Raw genomic sequence first — 23,731 nt, forward strand, 5'->3', positions numbered from 1 at the left:
GTTTTTGCACTGAATGTAGCCAGGACGGATCCCTGTGGGCTTTGGCAGCCCTTGGAAACTGTCAAAGGTAAAAAAGTGAACAAAATTTGGTATTATATTCTTGAGAAAGTTGGAAAACAAAATAAAAAAGCACATATTAACCTGTATTAATTTTTAACCAAGTGATAGAATATATTGCTGCCATATTATTTTCTACTGTATTATTGCTGGGTGGTTTGAGTGTGATTTTTTTTTTTTGTGATTATTGAATGGGATTTATATTTGTCTGCTAAAGCTGATGCACAGTGTAGTTTTCTTTGAAAATTAATTAATCTATGATGACATTTTGCAGTCATTGGAACCAGTGAGTGATTAACTACAAGTAATGAAGTTGCATTCAAACCTTGTTTTTCTTCTGGATACTCTTGTTTTCATCTCACTACCTCTCAACATTTATTTTAAATGACCAAAACATTCTGTTCTTCTTCTATACATTAAATTTTTGTGGTGTTTTTGGTGTACCTTCATCACAAATCCCACGTAACATAAAACCAGTGATCCGATATAATATGGGCAGACCATCTGTTTACAAATGAATGTTTTTTTTAACCTACGTATCTAGATAAAAACTAATGATTACAAGGATGCACCACTGTGATTATGTTACTTAAATAAGCAGTCTCACTTAAGATGCCATTCACTACAAGCTTGCCTTGCTGTTTAAACTCCTTTTTTTTTAAAGTGTGCCTAGTGTACAAGGTTGGCATCTTTAGAAGAGCACTTGTGTGCATGTTTTGCTTAGTGCTCTTGTGACAGAGTTTGGGACTTGCCTGCAGTCTTTACTCACCATCTGTGGACTGCGACAGTTTGCGCAGCCCTATTGCTCTTCAAGAGTTTGCCCGTGGGCCAAACCTAATTTAGACATCAGAATTCATAGGAAACAYGATTGGTTTGACATTAATTAGTGCCTTTCTTGCCTCTCTAGAGGCTTAAAACCCCTTTTTTCCGCTGTATCAATTGGAGAACACAGTTCTCTTTCTTAGTCTAGATTTGAGTGCTGCTGGCAATCTGGAAAAAATAATGTAGCAGTATGAAAGACGTGCATAGTAAGATAAGAGCCCAGTACCAGTTGCTGCCTATTTGATAGCCAAGAAATTTCAGGACAGTTGGATTCCAGCACTCTCCTGCTAATGAGAACCTTATGCTTCTACCTGAGGGAAAATCAGTCCTGAAGACGTACTTTGTTCACTGGTATTGCTTTTCAAGAGTTTATAAATATATCTAAGCTTGGCTTTGGTTTTACTCTCTGTCGTTATTCACAAAGATCTTTGTGTCTGATTGACAGAGGTACCAGGAAGTCCCTTGGCAAACATGGTGCCCTTGAATGCAGCACTGAAAAGACAGTATCCCYGAGGTGCTTTAATGAATGGAAACACTGCGAGTTGCATCATAAGTGATTTTGGATGGTATATGTGAGAACTGTAGGAGAACTGGAGTATTTTGTCCTTTCCAAGAGTGACCTTGTTCAGAGGTGCCAGAGGGACAGATCTGAAGATCTTAGAGGACTGCCTATAAGCTTACATAATTGAATCCCCAGGGGATCTGGCACATCACACAAGGGTGTTGGAATTTGGAGACTGCTGGGCCCATTTACTTGGCCTTTCTGCCATCTTACAGGACTCGGTAGCACAGATTTTAATGATTTGTCAGTTCTCTGTGTACGACATACTAACCTCTGCCTGATCTTTAGTCATCTCCTCAGAAGCTAATGAGCTTAAGAGACAGTGCTGACAATGTGGAATAATGATGTTGATTCCTCATGTGTTGGCAATAAGCAGTCACTTTCTTGGCTTAAAAATGGCCATCAGTTATAGATGAGTGTTACAATATATATGTCAGAGAACTGGATTCCCATACATTTGAGAATCCCCAAATGCCTGTTTTGGCAAGAAACAAACTTAAAATGCAGCACCTCTTTGCCAGTGGCCATGTGAAGCTTTCCTTGCATGGGAAAATTGCATGGGATTCACATATGCAGGAAACCGTAAAAACGATCTATATAGAATCAGACCTAGTTCCCCTGCTATCCTGCCTTCTAGTGGTGCCAGAAACAAATGACATGGGAAAAATACAATAAAAGGATAGTGTTCAGTAAAATTTCCTCTTGCAGTTCCTCCAGCATTCTGTGGCTTCTGGTCTTCCTGTACCAGCTGGGAGAGAGATTTTGGTGGATTTTGTTCCCCCCCAGCCCCAGTGTCATTTTTTTTTTTTTGCAGTAAATTACTGGACCTTTTTAAACCTCTCTTTTTCTTACTGTGTTCTCTGAGCTGTGGATAGTTCTAGTGTATTTAAACAGTCCTGTGTGGGAGGGCTTGCTTGTCTTTATTTTCATAGACCTTCTCTTTACTCTTTTTAATTCTTTCCTTCTGTTGTCTAATCTTCTGGAGATTTACTAGTTGGTGGTTTTATTGTCACATCCCTGGAGCAATAGGTTAAATCTAGTGCTGAATGTTGCTGCTTCCCATTCTTTAGGTGTGGAGGGAAATCTGAGGAGGTAAAGATAAGAAYTTTTTTTTCAGTTGTCAAAACTTAGGCAGTTCAGTGCTCCTTCTGACCAAAGCCTCAAGTCATTCAGTTAGTAATTTATGGAGCTTCCCGATTACTTGAATCTGATATTATGAAATTCTTTTTGAAAATTCCATAATCTCCCTGCCCCAGGAGCTCCCTAGTCAACCTCGGAAGCCCAACGTGGCTGAGTACCATGGACAGGGACTGGTCTCCATGTGCCCATGAGCTCTTGCTATCCTTGAGGAAGTGTTTGTCAAACATAACAAGTTCTTGGCATGCATATAAATGGTGCCYGTCTTGTTCAGCATTTGCTGCTTAAGATTATTGGTTCTGTGCTGCAGGGAGGAAATCTTAGTCTACCTCTCTCTCAGCCCCACAGTTATCTGTTTCCTGGCACTCTGTCCTGGTCAGGCTTCATTTTGGAAAGGAAATTTCTCCCACACAGCTTGTGCTCAGAAAATTCACTGCTTCGTTAGATCAGAGTAAAGCTCTTTTACCACCAACAAAGCCTAACCTTAAATTCTTTCAGGAGTTTCATGTGTTACTTCACTTGAGTTGTTCTTCTTGTTCACTTAATCTTCTCATTTAAAGTAATAAGCTGCAGTCTTGTCTCCTAGGGAGGTTAACATATACACACTGCAAGGTCTGGGCTGACAGTCACGTTTATCTCCCATTCATCCTGTACAAATGCATCATGTTCCCTCCCCTTCAGGATGGGATTTTGGAAAGGAGGCAAAAGCTCAGAAGCTCGGGAAGTGCTGTGTTATATTAAAGCTTCCCCCCCATAGCATTAACTTCCAATCAGTGCATTAAGACACCAGAAAGATAACATGCAATGTCTTCCTAAATTGCTAGTTGGCTTGTTAGCTACTTGGTATATATGCAGCCTGTGCATATCCAGTTTTTGAACTCCCCTGCAGACATTTGTTTTATCCTGAATCTTCTCATGCAAGCAAAAGACAAAACAGAGTCCTAAGTTAAAAAAAGAAAAAAAAAAAAAAAGAGAAAAAAAAAAAGTGGTGAATATGTCATTATGTCATCACAGTGCTAATAAAATCTAATTTCATGTGCGGTGTTGAGTGTTTGTATCCATGAGGTCTGTGCTGATAAAATCTTTGTGTATGATATTAAATGACATTCATTCTTGAGAAGAAAGTTGAACTTCTTGGGTTTTTTTTTTTTTTTTAATGTAAGAAAGAACCAATGTTGCTGGTTAACCATGCTTAATAGTTTAGAAGTTAAGTATTGGAATAGGGGAAATAATTATATTTWAAAAAAAAGTCAAACTCCAGTAATAGTCATGTTATGTTTTCCTAAAGTCTGTCATATTCTATACGATGGAGGAGAGTGAGAATTTGGAGAGAGCTTCTCTGCCTTATCCTCATTCCTCTTTCTCCAAAAGAGAAATTACTCTGTTGTAAGGCTCTTGGTGATGAACTGAAAAATGAACCGAGTGTATGAATGAACTGGAGTGAGAGTATATGGCATCACAGAGCATAGYCAGTTGCTGGTTGCAAGCTTGCTAAGTGCTGTTTAGCATTCTGTAGCTTCAGGCCTTTGCTTTTAAAAGTTACTCTTAGTTCCATGATTCAGTTTAATAGCCACGAAAGGTCTTAGCTACCTACACACTTTACACCTTACTTTATGTAGAGGCTTTAATCTTAATCTGGYAGACATTTATCTAGAAGAAATATTCCCAATTCCAGAACATCTTTTTTAACCTCATTGCTGTTTGCATTCCCAAAGTTGCTGCTTTCCAGGTTTGGAATTGCYGCTGTGGAGGTGCGAGCAGAGCCGGCTGCTCTGCAGCTGAGCTGCGAATACGAAATGCAGGGAGACTCTGAATGGCCCTTAGTGCTGGGGCAGGGTGAGGAGTTGCAGCCTCTTGGGAAGGACAGCTGTTAAAGGCTGACAGTTCTTGGCTTTCGGTGAATTTTAAGCAAGTTGTGAACCAGTATTTTCTACAGAGCTGGAATACTATGGCTGGATCATTTGATAGGTTGCATCTTGCCCCTGGTGTGTTTGATCTGTAGCTTGATTTCCCATATAAGTTTGTTTAAACTATTAGCCGTGAAAGACACTTCATCGTCTGAAGTAGAAGACACTGTAAGCTTTGTAACCAAATAGTCTCCTTAAGCTTCTTGCAGCCTTCCATGAATTTCTTTAAAATTGCAAGGATTGGAGTATGGAGCATAGGCTTTTTTTTTTCAGCTTCATCACTGCACTGACTTCATCAAATGTTACAAAATAAGTTAACCTGAGGTATTGAATACTGCAAACACTRGGAGCTGCTGACGAAATAATGACTTTATACTTGACTTTATATCAATTTCAGGAACCATTTAGAGCCTACAATCTATTTATTTCTAAATGAACTCCAAGGAAAAATTCCTTAAGGTTAGAATGCAGAGTTATTGTGGGATCACTGGAAGTCTCGTAGCTTTTCAGATTAACAACTTCTATGTTGCCTGTAAGCCGCATTTGTGAAGCCTCTGTTGCACAAAAACCGTTCTCTGGTCAGAAGGATTTGCTCAGTGCTGCCTATTCCATGTGATTGTTCCTTACTGACTGTAACTTTAATGAGTAAACATAATTATTACATAAAATACTTGCCGATGACTTATTTTAACATTAAAAGGAGATTCCTGTATGGTGCTTTTTTTTTTCTTTAACTTATCCTGAATAACAGTAGCTTCCCTTGTTTGTGCAGAACATATGCATTCAGCATATGTGTATGGAATGTGAACATTACAAGGTCATAGTCTGCAGTAATCATTTATGTTCACTGCAGTTCACTGCAATGTTACTTAGCACTATTTAATGTGGAAAAAAAATCATTCCTTTAATATGTGTTTTTCTTTTGTCTTTTAGGCAATATTTTGCATTTCTGCGGCGTTTTGCACAGATCCTGTTCCCATGCAAACTGATGAGGGAGAAATACTGGAGGAAGGCAGTCCCAAGGTCAGTGAGGTAAATGCCACTGCATTTTGGAGGAGCAAGAGCTTGCTTGGCTGAAATGGGAAATAGGTGAAGTGAGTGCTGACTACAAATAATGTATGCATGCAAATAAATAAAATATATATATGTATTTTACCTTGGAGGTACTTAAAAATGAAGCTTGAGAAGTCTTTCAAAAGGACAGGCTTTTCAGTCTGGTAAGGTCTGGAAGATGTGGCTGAGCTCCTCCCAGGAGGAAAAGAGAAAAAMCTTAAAGAAATATTAACTTAGCTGATGCCTGTATTCCATTTCTTGTACCTGGAAGGGTACATAAAGATTTCTCCTGTGCCCCCTCTGCTTATGTCTGGCTTAAAGGCACGTGAGGCTCCAGTGTCAACATCTGCCTATGTAGATTGCTGCCTGTTCTGTAATGAAGGTGCCCTCTGGTTTCGTTGTACTTAGCAACGCATGTTTTGCTGGGAGACTGCATGATATGTTGTTACTTAAGGTAGCTGTGATTCTAGWCATAGAATGAAATAGAATAATTCTTGCTGGGACAGGAAGCTCTTCAGTTTGCAGCCGAATGCAGCCTTGGCTGCGCTCTGCCTTTTGCTGTGAACTGCTTCCTGAACATGCAGATGTTGAGCTGCAAGTGAGTTTGCCTTTTTGGCTTGAAGATAGAGGGATTATGGTAGGCTTCAGTAGGCTTGTAAATGTATTTTGTAGTGCTGACCGTCTGGTTGAGTTAATAATAACTTTGTGACTAGCCTGTTTTAAAATGTAGCTCCTAAATTTGATCAATCCTGATTCCCTTGCCTGCTCTCTTTTGTGACATAATGCAGCTATGGCTGAAAGAGAGAAATGGAGGATTTGAAAACGAAACTTATCATTTTCATTATAGGCATTTGAGAGATGTTTTTGTAGTTTTATGTTTTAATAAAACAAACTATTGCTTGARTTGTACACATCATTCTAGGAGATGATTAATTAGCATAAAGAAGACTTGGTGAGTGTCCCGCCTATACTCTAGGAAATCTGATMATTTGAAATGACTTGGCAGAAATGCTCATTAGATTAGGTGCTGACAAATGAAAACATATTAGTGGACGTACGTGCATCCAGATTCTTGAACGCTTCTGTTTGCAGGGATATGAGTAGAAGCTTCAATTGGAAAGAGAGYTGTGAGAGGAAATGCCGTGGTACAATTAATTATTGATTTTATTAGCGTAGTCTCTGGTGCTTGTTTTTGATTAAATCAAGAGAAAGCTTCTGTGTATCTGTGTGTGTTGGCAGGCCCATATATATATATATATATGTGTGTGTGCACACACATACGTGCACGTGAATGTATATGGATACAYGGCATTTTTTGTGTGTGTGGCAGGAAGTAGATTGAAGTAAGCCTTGTGAAATTTGCACTTTCTTCAATAAAAAGTATCCTTTTTGGGGGGCAGGGGAGGAAGGAATGCTTGCATGCTTGGTTGTGGATGTAATGGCAGTCATAGCTTTCTCACAGCATTAAGTGCTCAAAAAATTAACAAGCTTAAATTCAAAATAAGAATTTTAGACTGGCTTTGAATACCTAAGTACATACACAGCACTGCTTGAAACAACTGTCATTTAGAGAAGGCGAGAGATAGAAATTACACATCTGGTATTTGATATTTTTATTTAAAGAGCTATATAGGATCAGTCTATATTAAAGTACTTGTGACTACATCTAGTCCGTCTCCCTATCCTGTCATGTGCTGGTCTGCTGGTGTATTTTCCAATGCCTCTTTGAAGATGTAAATGATAAACCTCTCTTGTTCTCAGGAGAGTGTTTTGTGTTACTTTTTTTGTTTTGGTTTGTTTTGGTTTGTTTTTTTTCCTCTTCTCTAATAGTCAAAGGATATGTCATAGGAAAAAAAAAAAAAAAAAAAACCCACAGATCTTCCACTTCACTCTCTTGTGTGATTAAATGCTGTTCTTTAAATATTTAAACGAGTTTTTTTTTTTAGAAATGGGCTTCATGCTTGGAAGACGTTAGTATAGCTACCTAATTGTCCATGTTTTATTTGGATCTTGCATTTCACCCCTTTTAGCCATTGCAAAGCATTAAGCTGTAAATAAGGGTGGATTACATAATAATTGTTATGCTTATTCAGAACAACGGAATCTCTTCTGTCTATTTCCCATCACTTATGCCACTATTTAAGAATGAGGGATCTTCCTGTTCCCCTTTCAGTTTACACCTTGTTCACAAAATCCCATAATTTTTGCTTTTACCTTCAATCAGAACTGATCTTTTGGGGAGCCTATAAATGATACCTACAGTAGTCGTCACCTTCTAGCATTTTATTTCCTGTAGATGWTCAAGAAGGACTTGGTGCATTTAATGTGTCAGCAGCTCCTTGGAAGCCCTTAAACGTTAAAAAAATGAGTCTGCAGTTCGTAAATCTTACAATGTTACTTAACATTACTCAAGTACATTCCAGCTACCTCAGTGATAGTAAGTTTGATTAGTCATATAAAAGATCAGACTAGGACCCCATCCTGAATCTTTGTTCTGAGTAGTTCATTTCTTCCAAAAAGAGGTTTGTGTAAATGATATAAAGAATGACATTACTGCTTGTAGTCAGTTGTAGCATCTTTTATTCCACCATGAAATTAGGGAGGAAGAGCAGGCAAACTTTCTGGCTTGAAGGTATTTCTTCATTTTTAAGGGCTTCTGCAACTGTACTGAAGCTGCTATTGGAAAAGTGAGAGGAAAAGAATGGAAACCTTAAACTTTGTCGTTTGCTTATATCTTGTTCTTGCCACAGCCTCAGCTAACATTGGTATCTAGTCTTAAACTGATCTCTARTTGAAATTCCATCTATGTTATTTCCACAAACTACTTGTCTAAACACATTGAACTTGGAAAGAGTAAATATAGTAATTTCTAGGGCTATCTTTAGGTTAAACTGATATAATGAAGATGCTAAGTCTTTTTAATGTCCATTTATCACCATACAAAGATATTCTAAAGGCCATAGTGTCTTYATAAAGAGTAACACGCTCTAATGAAGTTCTGTGTCTCTGTATGTTAACAAATGCTGGTTGTGTCCCCCACAAAACAACCAAGCAAGTTCTTCTTGGTAGGTGCTGCAGGAAAAGCAGTGATTTGGATAACGGGTTACCTGAGACTGCAGATCCCATGACTGATTCTCCATCCCTGCTCTCRGAGACTTCAATTACAAGAAACTTTTAATTAACAGAACTGGTTTCCCTCTCTTTGCTTTTTATTCTCTGGCTAGTGCCAGAGAGCTGCGCTAGTGCCCTTGGCAGCCAGAGCCTCTCCRACGCCTCGGGATTCTTTGCTGGAATCTACACTGGCGTATCTTGAACCCCCAAATTTATTGTAGATGGATATAACTTCAAAGAAGGGATTCAGGGGTGTCAGGAATATTACCAAGTCATCTTCCATTGTGATGCCATGAATATCAAGATGTAAGGGTTTGGGTAGTGCAAGGGATAGCTTTCTTATGGCACCAGGCTGACATTATACCACATTATACATTAAGACTCACTATCAAACAATGGGGAAAAAAGGATTAATTATGTTTTATTGCTTGTAGACAGACTTGGTTCCATAACGTTCTCTGACATCCTAAACTGTGTGGTCTTCTGAGATACCAAGACTGAACCTTGAACACAAAAGAAGAGTAACTTTTGTAAGAAAATAAATYTGTGCTTGTGCCTCAGAGCTGGTGGAATCGCTCAGCAGGCGCTTCTTCAGCAGGTCACTTTCAAGACTAAACATATACATCTTTCCAACTGATTAACATTTCATGAGAGYTGAATTAGAAAATGTAATCCCTGCAGTCAGGAGTGATGAAGAGGTTGTAGTTTTCCTCGACTCCTGATGATGACCCGAAGGCATCACTGCAAAAACTGGTCTTTGTGCTTGCCCTTGCTTTCCTGGAGCAAATAACAAATTTAGTTGCAACGTCTTAATAGAAGTTTGTAAAGAAAACTACTGGTGGGCTTAGTCCACACTTTTTCTTCATGTTTGTTTCCCCACTGCTGTTAATGCATGGCTTTTCACTTCATTTTGTAACTACGTTTTTAATTACTCCTGGTTTTCCTTCTAGCAATACAGTAACTGCTATTGTAATATATTTGGGTATATTCTTCTCTATTTCTCATACTTAGGAAGATTGAAAAATTCCTTTTCATTTGCTTTTTTTGAGGTGTGTTCCTTTGCGTCACTGACTTTTTCATAGCAAATAGTGRTTTTTACCAAATTTATGCCTTTTTTTGTTCTTCTTTTTCCTTTTAGTAGGCTTTTGGAGAAACTGTCTTGTTAGCTTTCTTGCCAGGGCTTTCCATCYTAACTGGCTCCGTTACTTGATCCCACAATTTCTTCCTTGTTTTTCTTGTCTTCTTCCAAGCTGTCAGAAAATGATCTTCCGTTAACATGGGATCAACATGGTAAAGACAGACTACATCTGTCAATAGTACGCTCGCGTTTCCAATATTTTCTAATATTAGTGCCAAAAAGAGAGAAAAGAACCTGTACAAAAGGAACCTTTTTCAAATGAGCTTACATGTTTTTTTTTAAAAGGAAATTATTTTTGGCAGATGCAGATTCTTCATCTGACAAGAATATTAGGTCTGTTTATACAAACCAGAAGTAAAAATCATAGAGTGAGGGAGTATCCTTTTACTTTATAAAGTATTTTGGTGGATATGTGTGACCAGCTTTGGCTTTTCAGATCCCCCTTTGCTTTAAAAAGGGCAAGGAGAAAAGAAAATGAGCATCTCTTCTTGAAACCTCACTGTTTTTCCTGCTTTCTGAATTAAGATTTCAGTTATATTTGATGGTAGCTTCTTTGTCACTACTGATTTTTAGGCTTTTTCCATTAAGAGCCTTGGTACTCTGAAGATATCAATAAATCCCGAGCTTCCTGTTCATGGCTGATTTCTTTTCAGCTGTTTTCATCCATCTGTTAAGGATTACTGCATAGACAACACTTATGCTTTGTTTCTCAGTTGTTCTTTGTCATAAAATACTGCAGGAGAAAGCTAAAATTTTCTACTTGATTTGGAATATATTTAGAATTGTTTCAATATTGATGTGCGTTTTGATCTTGTGCAAACTTATTTCTCAGAAAATGCACTTAAAAATTCCTTCTTAAGCATTGTAAAATTCTTTTCCAACTTTGTTCTTTCTTCATATTTCAAAGTAAAAAAAAAATCTGAATCTGCAGGGAAGGAGGGACTTTGGGGTAATTAATTATAGGAAGTTATTTATAAATTGTGATTTTGGTTTGGCATTGAAAAGAGAAAGAAGAAAAAAATAGTTCTACATAGTTGATGAAGCCTTGTATGATGGACATCCAGCTGCACAGAATTGTGGATGAGAAAAGTAGTTTTGCAGCATTTATAATAATGCCCTACCCCTGGTAAGTATAGGAAAATGGGAAAGAAACATTTTGTAGTAGAGGGTGTATGTGTGTATTTTTATGCAAAATTTTTCATCAGAATCTACAGAACAGATAGAAGTAACTGCTGAACTGGATAGGCAGCCTAGAAGTGAGGCTACTTTTCTGCTCTCAGTGGCGGCTATTCCAAAACCACTGACAAGAAAATTGCAAGTTTTGCCTGTTTCTTCTTTTTTTTCCCTTTTTTTCKCCCAGTCTCACTGCACAGTCTCACTGACAGTCTCACCAGGCTGTCTTGGTTACCTGCGAATCCTTGCTGTTTTGTTTCAGGTTTTTGCAGTTGTTCTTACCTGTCACTGTGCATCTTTCCCCAACACTGTTACCTGCCTGTTCTGCTCCAGGTTAACGCTGCCTCTCCCTGCCTCCTGGTGTCCTAATGGCCACCAGATGCGCGGTGGCTTTTTCCTGCTCTTTCAAGCCCTCTTCCAAACCCTTTTGGTGGCTGTGGTTGTCTTATCCTGAGCCATTCACTCAGAGGTGATAAAAAAGTTCAAAAATACACAATATTTCCTTCCTAACTTCCTAACTTTTATTTCAGATCAGTTACAGGTAAAGAAATAAAGCCKGCCAGGGCAGTATTTGTATTTGATTTGCTAAATTACAAGTGAGGACGCTTAAAAGCTCCAAATTCAGGGGAGGGTGCTATTAGCAGTTCTGCCAGTTAGGGGGTGCCTCTTGCTTAAAAATGAGTGTTCCTCTGGTTGCAGCTGTAGGTAGGTTTGCATGGGTTTTGATTGGGAATATTACTTGGGATAGGCAGTAGTGCAGAAGCTAGGCTGGTGCATTCCTTATGTGGAATTTAATATTAATTTAGAGGGGAGAAAAGTCATCTTTGAGTAGTTAAACTTGATGCAGAGTCCAAAACCTTGACACCTGTGTCTTTAGCATTTGTAATACTGTTTTCAGTGACACAGAAATAGGTTTCTATTCAGATAATGTTAAATAATTAAAAATATTCAGGCTGAAGGCCTGTGCAGTGACAAATTGAATAAAAGATTTTGTCCGCTCTAATTAAAAGCAAACAAWACTTCCTGCTTTCCTATTTGCAGTACTGGCCTGGTTAAAGGGCGCTTAAAGACRCGATGGCTTCTCAGCAATTTAATTCCCTGCTGCTCTCAAAAGTTTTCACTTACWRGCAAGAAAGGAGCTTTCAACCCCAAGCTTGAGAACACCCAGCAAGCCGGCTCGAGGTTTCAGTTTACTTCTACAGCCACTGCCTCTCTGTTGGACCCAGAAGAGTCAGTCTTTAGTTATATTTCTTTAATGCGTCTTGTAGCCAGTCTTTATCCTGCTGGTCTAAAGCTGTACAAAATTCCTAGAGCCTCTATAGAAAATCTCTTGGAAAATCTCTTGAAAGTAGAGAGAGAATCTGTCTGACAAGTATTTACCTTTACGTCTTAAGGAGAGCAGCAGTGTGAGGACTGGCCTGAGCCCAGGGATGATTTTTCGCCACAGAAACTGTTGTCCTCTTCATCAGGCTGTGTTAGCTTCATCTTTCTAGCCTGAAAATGTGAAAACTTCTTAAGAACGTAAATATGCAACACAGTCTTTGCATATCGTGTTTTCTTCTGAAGTAAAATAATCTTTCTGTAAAGAATGCAACTATGTTAAATCTTATGTTAATATAAAGTTGTCCTTTCTATTGGCATGGTTTTAAGGCTTGTAAAAATGTTATGGTGCTCTTGCTTTAAAGAAACATGAGCATAGTGCAGTAAGGGAATGTTGTTTGTAGCTTAAAAACTTGGGCACTTTTAAAAGAAATTCAGGATCAAGTGCAATATTTTATCAGTTGAGTGTACTGCTTTCTACAGCATCAAGATGGATGGTGCATTTAAAACATATATACCTACTGTGAATAGTACGTTTGGTAAAACACAGGTATCATAAACAAAAAATGACTCCTTCAGCTTTGTGCCCTCTGTATTCCCTCAAACATTTTTGTAAAGATACAAAAGAGCAGCTTAATACAGTGTTTTGTTTTGTTTTGTTTTTTTTTATTCACTTGGAAAACACCATTGGCTGTCAAGCTGCCTTTGATGGGATCTGTGAGAGCTGTTTCGGGGCGATGCTTTGAAGCAGTTTCTTCACGTGAGTTGTTCATGCTGAGGATGTTCTGGCTCTTCATGCAACGGCCTAGAAAGTCACTGCAGCGAACAAGTGCACACCTCTGATTGCTAGAGGAGAAAAGTGCTTCAGGTTTACTTAAAGCTCTGTCTAAACTCACCTCTTTTGTTCTTTTTGAAGATCTTTTCATAAATGTTTTTCCGTAGAGCTTAATTGGGCAATMGTGTCTCTTTTTAAGTTGATTACAGCAGTTTATAGTCCTTTGCAACAGAGACTGAAATGCTTTGGTACAGGGGCAAGGAGGATTGGGGACATTGCTTTGTAGCCTTGCTTACAGAGTGTCTCTATTCATGCACATGTACTATATTGGAGCACAAGTTGAGGAGTTTCCATCTTCTTTCGAATTTATCTTTTGACCYTTTTCCATTCAGTTTTACTCTTACAAAGGTAAGACCATAACATGTTCAAAGTCAGCGCACTCATACATTTGGATAGTACAAGGAAAAGGCAGTGAATTACTAGAGGGAAATGTAATAGGGGTCTACCCTTCAATGTAACTGTGTGGAATTAAATTGAAAGAAATTTTATACAAGGAGTCTGAAATCCAAGCGTTGGGTTTCAGAGCATGCAAAGCTGCCATGCATGATTCCTGGAGAAAGAGCTGACTTCAGTGACACTTGAAGTTTTCCTTTGAGGGTAAGTTTGTAATGTATGCAAGCAAGGAAAGATCACGCTCTGCCCCAGAGATGAGTAGATGCTGTAAGGGTTCAATGACCTGGCAGACATCTCACTGATCCCAAAAAAACTGAGAAATCTGTAAAAGTCAAACAAGCCAAGCAGCATTGTCGGTGACTCCCTTAAGGTTAAAATGTAGCTGGATTCATATCCGACTACAATGTAGTTGGATTGATTTTTATATTGATACTATATTGATTTTTATATTGATACTATATGGATATTGGTTCATATCCAACTACAATGTATATGAATATGTATGGATATGAATCAATCAATGTAGTTGGATATGAATCAATATCCGTATAGTATCAATCCAATGTAGTTGGATTCTGAGCAGGGGGGTTGGACTAGATGATCTCTGAGGTCCCTTCCAACCTTGAGCATTCTGTGATTCTGTATTTTCGATAGYTGGAGAAGCTAGCAAGTAGCTGTACTAGGTGAGACCAGAGGTCTCTGTAGCCTCTGTTCCGTCTCTTTTTTGAGAATGGTCAAAATTAGATTCCTAAGGAAGAAGCCAAAAGCAGGTTTAATGTGTGTTTGCAACAAAAGCCTTCTCAGCTCGCAGCAATTTGTTGCTCAGGGACTTTCTGGACCAGTGGTGGGTTTTATGTAGTTAGTAGCACTAACTAAAAAGGAAGAGGTAACTTTCTTTTCTGAGTTGACAGAAAAATCCATTATGTAGTTAGTAGCACATAATGGATTTTTCTGTCAACTCAGAAAAGAAAGTTACCTCTTCCTTTTTTCCYGTGCTTGTCAGGTCAGACCTCTTGGAGCAGAATAATTTTTGCATCTCTCTGTATGCCTAATTATACCAGTTTCACTCAGTCCTAACAAACAATGAAGACACTATTTGTGGCACAATCAAGATAACTTAATGTGTAGTGCAAAAGCGCAATTTAGGCTTAAATAATTCTGATTATCATCTGTTTTCTCAATCTATCAAGCCTTTCTTCCCCCCCCACACACTGTTTTTGTTTGTCCTTGCGTGGCAATACATCATGTAGCTTTCCAAATTTATCTGGAAGGGAGAATTTAACGCATATTCTCTCTCTTGTGTGTCAGGGTAGTTAGCAATGTCTCTATCAAAATGCCAGCCACTTATAGTTGTCATTTAAAATGCTGTGACTTGGTGATGTGTGCCTGCACCATAATAGTAAATCACCATAAATAGTAAATTAACTATAAAGTCCATTGGCTTAAATAGTCATAAGGCAGGATACAAGTGGCTTTTCAAGGTGGTGTTGAGGAATGAACCAGTAACTGCTGATAGGCTTCAGCTGAATAATAGTACAGCAGTTTAAGTAAATAAAAGGTAGGAGCCACTCATTTGCTACTATTTTTTTTCTGAGAACTATACTATGAATTGGCTGAAAATGGTAACAATAAATGAATTAAGTGTATCAAATGTGGTGCAGGAAATAGTGAGCACTCTTACGCTGAGATAACTATATGGGTTTTGTATGTATGAGCTGTAGCTACTTCAGCAGCTTCAAAGTTGAAAGTTTCCGATRGCATTTCTAGATGTCCAAACTTTCCATTCCTAACATCAGCGGTTTAAGAAACCTCTTTGGTGATTGAAGATGTTCCCATGACTACAAACGATGCTGCAAACATTGCTGCAAACGTGTGCAGCAAACGATGGAGTTAGCTGGGTTAAGGTGAGATCCACATGAGCTGCTATACATGGATGAGCTCTCTTATTTGAAATATATTACTTTGCAACCAAGAAAGATGTTAAAAAATGATTTCTGGGAGAAAAGTCCTTTTCTGTGCAGTATGAAATGTGGTTGAGATCCTGTACTTTTCCACACCTTCCAAGAGTGACTGTTGTTCTGGCATTTATAAGACTGTTTTAAACCTATTTTTTTTAAGCCTAATTATAGTTTAGGTGTTAGGTATTTCATGGGATAGTAAACAACATAAATTTTATAAAGTTGATGCTAAAATTGTAATAGGAAAGAGGATGCAGTTCTGTTTTCTTGGATTGGGGGATGTGTACGTGTGTGTGTACACAAGTGCAGATCGTGAATTAGTGACCATTGGAGACAGAAGCAAGACTTCTAGTTTTTCAACACTACTGCACTTCTGAGGTTGGGTGTTTATTTAACTGAAACAAACTGCAAAATTTTTTTGAGTTACATAACTTTTCTGTTATTTATTAACCAGCTGCTGTTGATAACCTGTCCTATTCTTTAACAATGATACACATTTTAATTACTATTTACGTTAATGTGCTTGTTTTTATAGTTAATTTGTGCAACTACATTGAGTGAGGAATTAAAATCCGCATCAGGATGCATATACCATAGGTCTGTGGCTAGTGCCTTTTTAAAAGCAGTTATATGCATCTTAAGTGCACTAGTACGCAAAACAGCAGCCCGTCCTTAGCAAGGAGCCCTGGATGGGATCTGCCACTTTGCAGTGAGGTCACACTAGTGGGTTCTCACTTCTCTTTGTATTAAGAGGAAAAACACAATTGCAGCAACACTAAAATGCTCAATCTAGGCGCTGAAGAGAAATTTGAACAAAATAGCAGGCTAGGGAGAYGGTGCACATTCCATCTTCCTGCACATCAGGACTGTGCTTAGCCCCTTCCCTGACCTCCCCCAAAAAAGGGATATAAATAGGTTTCAAGTGAAAACTTAGTAGTTCCGCAGTAACTATCCAAAGAAAACCAGAAAGAGTCCAAAAATGCAGAGTATCTTTTCCTGTGTATCCTGTCTCTTTAGATTTCCCTGCTGGTAATTCAGAAAAATATGTTGGGAGCTCTTGCTTTAGAGAAGAAAAAAGTAAAAAGAACTGATCTCTTCTTTAAATTTAGAAATAGTGGGTTTTTTTAATACTTTCCTTTTTGTACTAAAATTAAGATTCGATCTCAAAAGTACACTTTGGGCGTGACTTTTTTGCCAACTAGTTTGTGCTAGTCCGTGAATTTTATTAAAATAAAGTTTTATCTGTTACTAGTGAGTTTACCCCAGCGCATTTCCTCCTCAAAGTAAAACACTCCAAAAGGGGCTTCTTGGCTCTCCTTTTCTTTTTACTGGCCACTTTTCTACCTATGTATCAGACCTCAAACCATTTATGTTTGATACTTCTGCCAAAGGCTCCCAACTGCCCAGCACTTGCAGGAGCTTCCTCACTCCTTAGTAGCAGTGACTGGCGACTAATTGCTTGGGTTTTGGAGACTGGGACGTGCAGTTCTCCTCAAAGCAGATGTTAGCGGGACAAAAGAAATGCTAATGGTCCCAGAAATGCTAATGGTCCCAGAGCTGCTGCTGCTGCCTGCCAAGGGGCACCTTGTTCAAGCGGCGGTTCTGGCAAAACACCGCAGGGCTCCGTGCCTGAAACGGCACCTGTAGCAGGTCAGGGAATGATAAACAGGTGATACAAGAAGTTGGAAGCAAATTGGCAGTCTCCAAGAAGCAGCTCTTGACCTTGGCTCTTGCACGCGGAGTTCTTCAGCTTGTGTGTGTGAGCTGCGACTCGCCGAAAAATCTTAATAGTCCTCGTGGCTCACTCAGGTGGATGTTCACATCCTCTCTTCTCTTTGCTTTGACTGCCCTCTGAGGAAAAGAAAACAATACAGACCCTAAAATGAATGGCTGAATAAGCAGGAAAGGGATAATGATAGTTACTCACGATCAAGCTGCACTAATATATTTGTATWACTGATGAAGATAAAATACGGTTCAAAATGAATAGATGTTCATAGTAAGCACAGAGTTTCTTGCCGAAGCCTGTGTTGTTCCTCAAAGTATCTGGCTTCTCTCGCACCCARGACAATCTTGGTGGACTAGGGTATCTAACAACTGGACCCTCTTAGGAAAAATTACGCATTTTTTGGGATCTGAGGTTTTTCTCTCTGGAAATGTTCTGACACTTCAAACAAAATGTAGCCTAAGCAACTTTATCTAGGCACTCCAGATTAATTTTATTTACTTATTAAGTAAAGGCCTTGTTCAAGGACTTTAGAAAGAGGAACATGAAACTGTAGTAGCAACCGCTCAACTTCTGAAAAAGTCATAATTTATATATTACGTCCAAGCTCCTCCTGGTATAACCCATTCATTAGAAGTTAAGTATAAAGGTGTTTAATTTTGAATAGCTTTTGAAACATTAAACAGTTTATTATTTTATATTATTTTATATTATTTTATATTATTTTATATTATTTTATATTATTTTATATTATTTTATATTATTTTATATTATTTTATATTANATTTTATATTATTTTATATTATTTTATATTATTTTATATTATTTTATATTATTTTATATTATTTTATATTATTTTATATTATTTTATATTATTTTGCATTTAGATTGTTCAGTGTATTAACTTTTGTTAAAAAATGTGATTACTTGTTTGAATTTTTTGTTTTTAAAGAGGGGGGAATAATAGTTTGGAAGAAGTCCCTGAAAGTTGTCGAATTCGGTATTTTATCATTGTAAAAAGTGCGGGTGTTTGTGGACTTGCCCTCCGCTGCTTGAAGGCCTGTTTGTGGTGGCTGCTTTCAGCTGGCCAAGCTGTGAGGCTCCCACCCACCCACCCTCCCCTGCCAGGAGGAGAAGCAAGGGGGGGTTCTCCTTTTTCTTTAGATTCCCCCTAAAACTCTGGCCAGACAAACTTGGGGGGCCTCAGCCCCCTGCCTCCCTTTGGCTTTTCATTCCCTGGGAGGAGTGGAATAGGAACAAGAGTCAATTATTGCACAAGTGTCATACCTCCCTCTTCCCCCTCTTTTTTCCCCTATGCCTTCAGGACACCTTTATTTCCATTGTCTCGTGGATAAACAGGAGAGACTAAAGGGTTAGAATAAGCTCTTCCATAATACTTGCGATTAATTGGTTCTGTTGTKGTTGCTGTGCACTGCATATTGGTGAAAGCCAGGAAGAGATCTTTACTGTTGTCATCAAATATTTTCAATTTCTATATTTGCAGSTGAAAAACAAAACAACAACAAAACAAAAACCCTCTTATGAATAAATTAGCCTCTCCTAAGAACTAATTTCAGTAAAACGAAAATAATGTACTCAGGATTTTCCTGGGTCAGTTTGCTCATTAATTTTCTTTTCTGAAGGTACTTTGTCAGAGATACCTATTTAAATTAACATGAACTACCCAGGAAAACAATCTAGACTTTCCAATGTCAGGGAAAGATGGAAACACATATTAATACATTTATTCTAAAATTTTTAGAATGCCATGCATAAATTATGTAATRTTTTCTATCTTTTTCCTAATGAGACCCAAATTCCAAAGTGAAAATATAAATCATTCTTCATGAAATGATAGTTGATGTAAGCAAGCAAACAAAAGGCATTTGGAGCCCAGGTTCTGCGAGGGGAGGAATGCAGGGGTTGCTGCCCTGGATTAGACCTGTGGGATGGCCAAGACATAGAGCTTTCCTTTCCCTCTTTAAAAAAATCTATCTCAGGACCAGAAACAGAAAAGTTTATATAGCAAGTGTTTTATAATTCTCTAACACACAAATAAAATCTTGTGTATGTGTAAATACAGAGCCTTCAAGGGCTTGTGGAATTGTGTGGCAAGCTACAGTTGCACAATAGCTAGATATTTGTCTGCTTTTTAATTAGTTTATTCGCCAATTAACTGAATATCCTCTCCGATTGCTTTTTGGAAGTAGGTTAGGTTTTGTTTTATTGCGGGAGCAAAAGGGTGACGTTTGTAATGACACTGTCMAACGAGGCTCTGTCTTGTGTGATTCAGTCATGTGTCATCCGGCTTTGAGGGAGGTCTGCAGCCCCAGTGCTGGGGCTGGTTCATGCTCCTTTGCTTCAACCTTTTTTTTYCYTTTYYKKTTTTTTTGTTTGTTTGTTTGTTTTGTTTGTTTCTTTTTTTATTCTAAGACCCATCATTTTTAGAGTGCTGTGAAGAGTTTTTGAGCTTTTTGGTGTCCAGGCCAAAATACAGTATTCTAAAAGGATGTACCGTGGATCCATTTCAGTCTTTTTCTCATTATTTCYTGTATTATCCCATGTATAGTCAAGCTGTTCTCTTTCTTGCTGGTGGTTTTGCTTTTGCTTCTTGATTATTTGACAAAGAGATTCTCAGAGCTTTCCAGAGTAAAGTGCAAGTTCTTGATGCAAGGGGAATTTAGTAGTTTTCTTTGGTTTTGCTTTTCTTCTAGGCGTAACATTTCAATACTAAACTGAATCTGTCCCTGTGTTCACCATATAATAGGATTATTTGAGTAGCAGGGGGCCTTAGGAGGTCTTTAGTCCAGCCTCTTGCTCCAAGCAGGGTCTGCTGTGAGGTCAGACCAGGTTGCTTGGGAATTTACACAGTCTGGTCTGGTCTTAAACCTCAAATCAGGGAGAGTACCCAGCCTCCTTGGGCAACCTGATCTAGTGCTTGACCCCTGTTTGCTAGAGAAGACCGTCCAGGCTGGCCCTACCTTCTCAGACTTGCCTCTTTTTCAAGGGATGCAGGGGATTTCTCTTGCTGTCCGCGCCGGGTGTCTCTGGCCTGAGCCTGGCTCCTTGCTGACCTGCTCACGGCTGCGGGTGGCTCTCGCTCCCGGAGCCTCTGCTCCCAGGACACGTGCCCTGAACAGCAGCCCTGACACCTTAACCAGTCCCATCTACCCCAAYGTGGTGCCTTCTGAAAACCTGCGCCACGTGGCCCCTTTGCAGACGTGGGTCAAGTTGTTTCATGCAACAAGTCCCCAGATAGATCCCCCCAACTGCTGCTGCTGCTGCCAGCCTCCAGGTAGGGTGCACCCCATTAACCATTGCCTGCTGGGCCCAGCAATCCCACCGGCTTTAACCCAGCTGGTTGCTCACCCATTCCAGAAACAGGGCTGTTTTCCTGTTTGCTAATATTCAATTCCTGCAAGCTCCCTCATCTTTTAGTGTCTTTTTAGTGTCATTTCGTTCTTAGCTTCTCCCTCCCCCACAATGGAAAATGTACTAAATAATCTTTATTTTTGTATTGAATGGTTTCAATGTTCTCRAGTATTTTTGCACCCTGTGACTAGTTTTATTAGTGAATGTCTTATGAGAAACCTCAACATTGGCTTTCTTTAATTTACAAGGAACCCAGCTGTTTTCTTTGAGAGTACTGACAGATTCTTGTCATATCTTCAATATTTTATAATGCAGTTTTTAATCATTTCAACCTCACAGCCTGTTACCTGCTAGGTAACATTTTTTAAATTTTTTTTTTTGTTGGTGCTGTTGCTTTTAAAAGGCATTAACTTTTCCTATTATTTGAAATATTAATTTTCATAGGTATTCATGTTGGATAATAAAGTGTCTGGACAGCTACATCACTTGCACTTCTTATTTAAAATCCTCAGTAAAGCAACAATTTTATTTTTATTTAATGGCTATACTTGGGTACTTCATCTTGCTGGCAAAACCTCGCTCTTCTAGTTCTTGTCCAGGTATCCTGTTGGTCTTCTACTAAAACAATTTCCTGTTCCTTTCTAGATTTTTGTTGATTTTGAAATCTTTCCATTTTTATGCCCTTGGTATTATGATCTTCCATTTTATAGAGCTTCATTAAGCTACATTTCTCTTTTAACTGGGAATTCTACTAGTCTAGCTGTGTGTGTCTTGTATGTATTGGCCACAAACTGTTCCCTCGCTTGCCGTCCATGTGAATTGTAGCTGTCTCCTATGGGCGACAGGGCTCCCCCAGCTCACCTGCAGGTACTTGCCGAAAGCAAGGGAACATGCTAAAACACTTCCTGATTTCCAACTGTGTAAGAATAACTGTTTTAAAACCCCTTAGCATGACTCACAAGACCAGGCTGTTTTGCTGGGCAGCCACAAATCTGTAGCTACTTTGCCACTTACCCTATGTGTTTTTTTAACGTGCCCAACAACAGAATTAGTGGAATTCCTTCCTCCTCAGCTTGACAGTTTGAGTCCAGGCTCTTGCACCTCCCTCTCCCTCTGCGATTCAAGTAGATTTTCRCTTCTGTCTGAACTGGTGGGAATACATTGGTGGAAGTCTTCAGCTGTTTACAAAACTTCAGGGTTAAATTTTCTTACTTTCCAGCATTGCTTTTCAACAAACTACTGCTTTGCTCATGGTTCGCACTGGCACACATTTACAACCGTGAAATTACTTTATTTTACTTTTTTTTTACCTCTTTTTTTTTTTTCTCTCTTTGATTCACTGTCTGTCTTCTGAATCTATGATTCATTTGTGATTTTGCTTAGGGCTGTCCCTGTGCAGCCGAATAACGGAGTTTCTGTTAWCCATGCTAGATGTCATCAGATAATGTTGGTTGTCAGTAGTTCTGACCTGTCGACAGGATCAGAGTAGGACCAGTAATGGTCTCTCTTTGGAGGGAAGATTGGGGTTGGGGGGAGGTTGGGGAGCAGTATTTTGTAAAGTTTGTTTGTTTATTTTTTCCTTCAGAGCATGGCTAAATCATGTTATCTTTGCTGACTATCAGTGTTCTTCTCCGCTTTCCATCCCAGTTTATAGTGGTGCATGATGGATTCATGTGTGCTTACAGTGTTGTTGGTTTGTTTTCTGTTTGGCTTATTGAGCATTGCAGTGTGTGGCCTGTTTGCTGACTTACCGTGAAGTGGAACATTGCTGAAGTGTCTGCCWGGATGTTTATGTAAAATACTAAATGCACGTGTTGGATTTTTCGGTAAAGGGAAAAGTATTCTGCTACCTGCGTTACGAACGTCTGGCTGAATTAAGTAATTAAATGAAGAGTGCATAATTAATGACTAAACTTAATGTAATTCTTTCTGGCCGAAGAAATTACTGAAAATTTATGCTAAAGCTGTATTTAAAAAAACAAATAATTAAATGGAAAACTTCCTTAGTCCCCCCGGTTTGAATCCTTTATCAGGAGAGCCAAAGGAAATGCCTACCTTATGTTGTCATTGGAACAGCATTTATTTGAGGTTCCCTTAGGCCTCTTTTTTTTTTTTTTCTTTTACCCAAACTGAGCTATGTGTGTGCAGTGAAAGTTCTTTTTTAATTAAAAGAAAAAATGTTTTTCAAAAGCCATATTCTGCTTTTACAGCACTTTCCATTTGTGCTTAATAAAGCTTTTTGCAAATTCTAGTTTTTCCTCCAGAGATATTCATAGAATTTTTTTTTTTAAATGATGCGTATTTATTCCTGATTTATATGCAAGGAAGCAATGGCAGCAGTCATGTTTATTCAGCGTGACAAAGGAAGTCTGTAGCACAGCAAGTTTGAGGCCCTGGACAATTCCTGACCAGGAGTGTTCTGCTGTAGCCATCCGGGCCTCCTCCTTCCCTGGGAAGCTTTTCTGGGAGCTGCGCTGGTGAATGATACCGTAGCGGTGGGCATGGAGATGTGCGTGTGTTGCTAAGAAACTACACGGGCTGTTCTGGACCAGTCACGGTGATAAAGGGGCTGCCTGAAGTTGTCGTGTGTGGAAAAGGGCCACGTGAGGTGACGTGCGTTTTGCTCCACCGATTTCTGACCTGCGGTGCTTGCCTTTGCAGATGGAACATGAGGATTTTGTAATGGAAGGGCATGGCAAGACTCCACCTCCTGGTGAAGAAAACAAACAGTGAGTCACATGTTTATTTAAAAAAAAAAAAAAAAAAAGGGCCTTACCATAGTAAATGGTGTGAAGCACTCCTGTGTAAATGCGCTGGGAGCATTGGTGGCTCGTTTGGTGCTCGCTCTTTTGTTTCTGTAAATATCCATATTTAATACTGGATGGTGCCTGGAGAAAACAGGACGTTGACTTGCCTTAAGTTTGAAAGCATAGAAATGTGTTGCAACTGAAGTAGGTAAATCAGACTTTGCTGTCAAATGGATAATCGTTCTAGAGGTTTGGCACTGAGGTAGTGAACTTACTTTTTATTTGAAAATGGAAAATTGTACTTGAAGCTTTCACATGTGTCGTGTTTTTCAGTGAAGCCATTTGAAATACATCAGAACTAGGGCTTTCATTTTGGTGTGCATAAGGTAGATTTGTCCTCTTTGAGGTATGAGCCTTGCT

The 23,731-nt window shown here is 38.9% G+C and overlaps 1 long non-coding RNA gene across 2 annotated transcripts; it reads left to right on the plus strand.

The window, feature by feature from the left end:
* On the plus strand, nt 1-23,283 carry LOC112946442. Of its 2 annotated transcripts, none has more exons than XR_003249241.1 (3): nt 1-67; nt 5,419-5,508; nt 23,226-23,283. It is a non-coding gene; the product is annotated as an uncharacterized LOC112946442 (long non-coding RNA). The 2 variants fall into 2 exon arrangements; XR_003249242.1 differs by lacking the exon at nt 23,226-23,283 and adding an exon at nt 12,980-13,092.
* Nucleotides 23,284-23,731: the final 448 nt, after the last annotated feature.

The sequence above is a fragment of the Nothoprocta perdicaria genome, unplaced genomic scaffold, assembly GCF_003342845.1.
Source record: "Nothoprocta perdicaria isolate Ctin4 unplaced genomic scaffold, notPer1 scaffold_206, whole genome shotgun sequence".
NCBI lineage: Eukaryota > Metazoa > Chordata > Aves > Tinamiformes > Tinamidae > Nothoprocta > Nothoprocta perdicaria.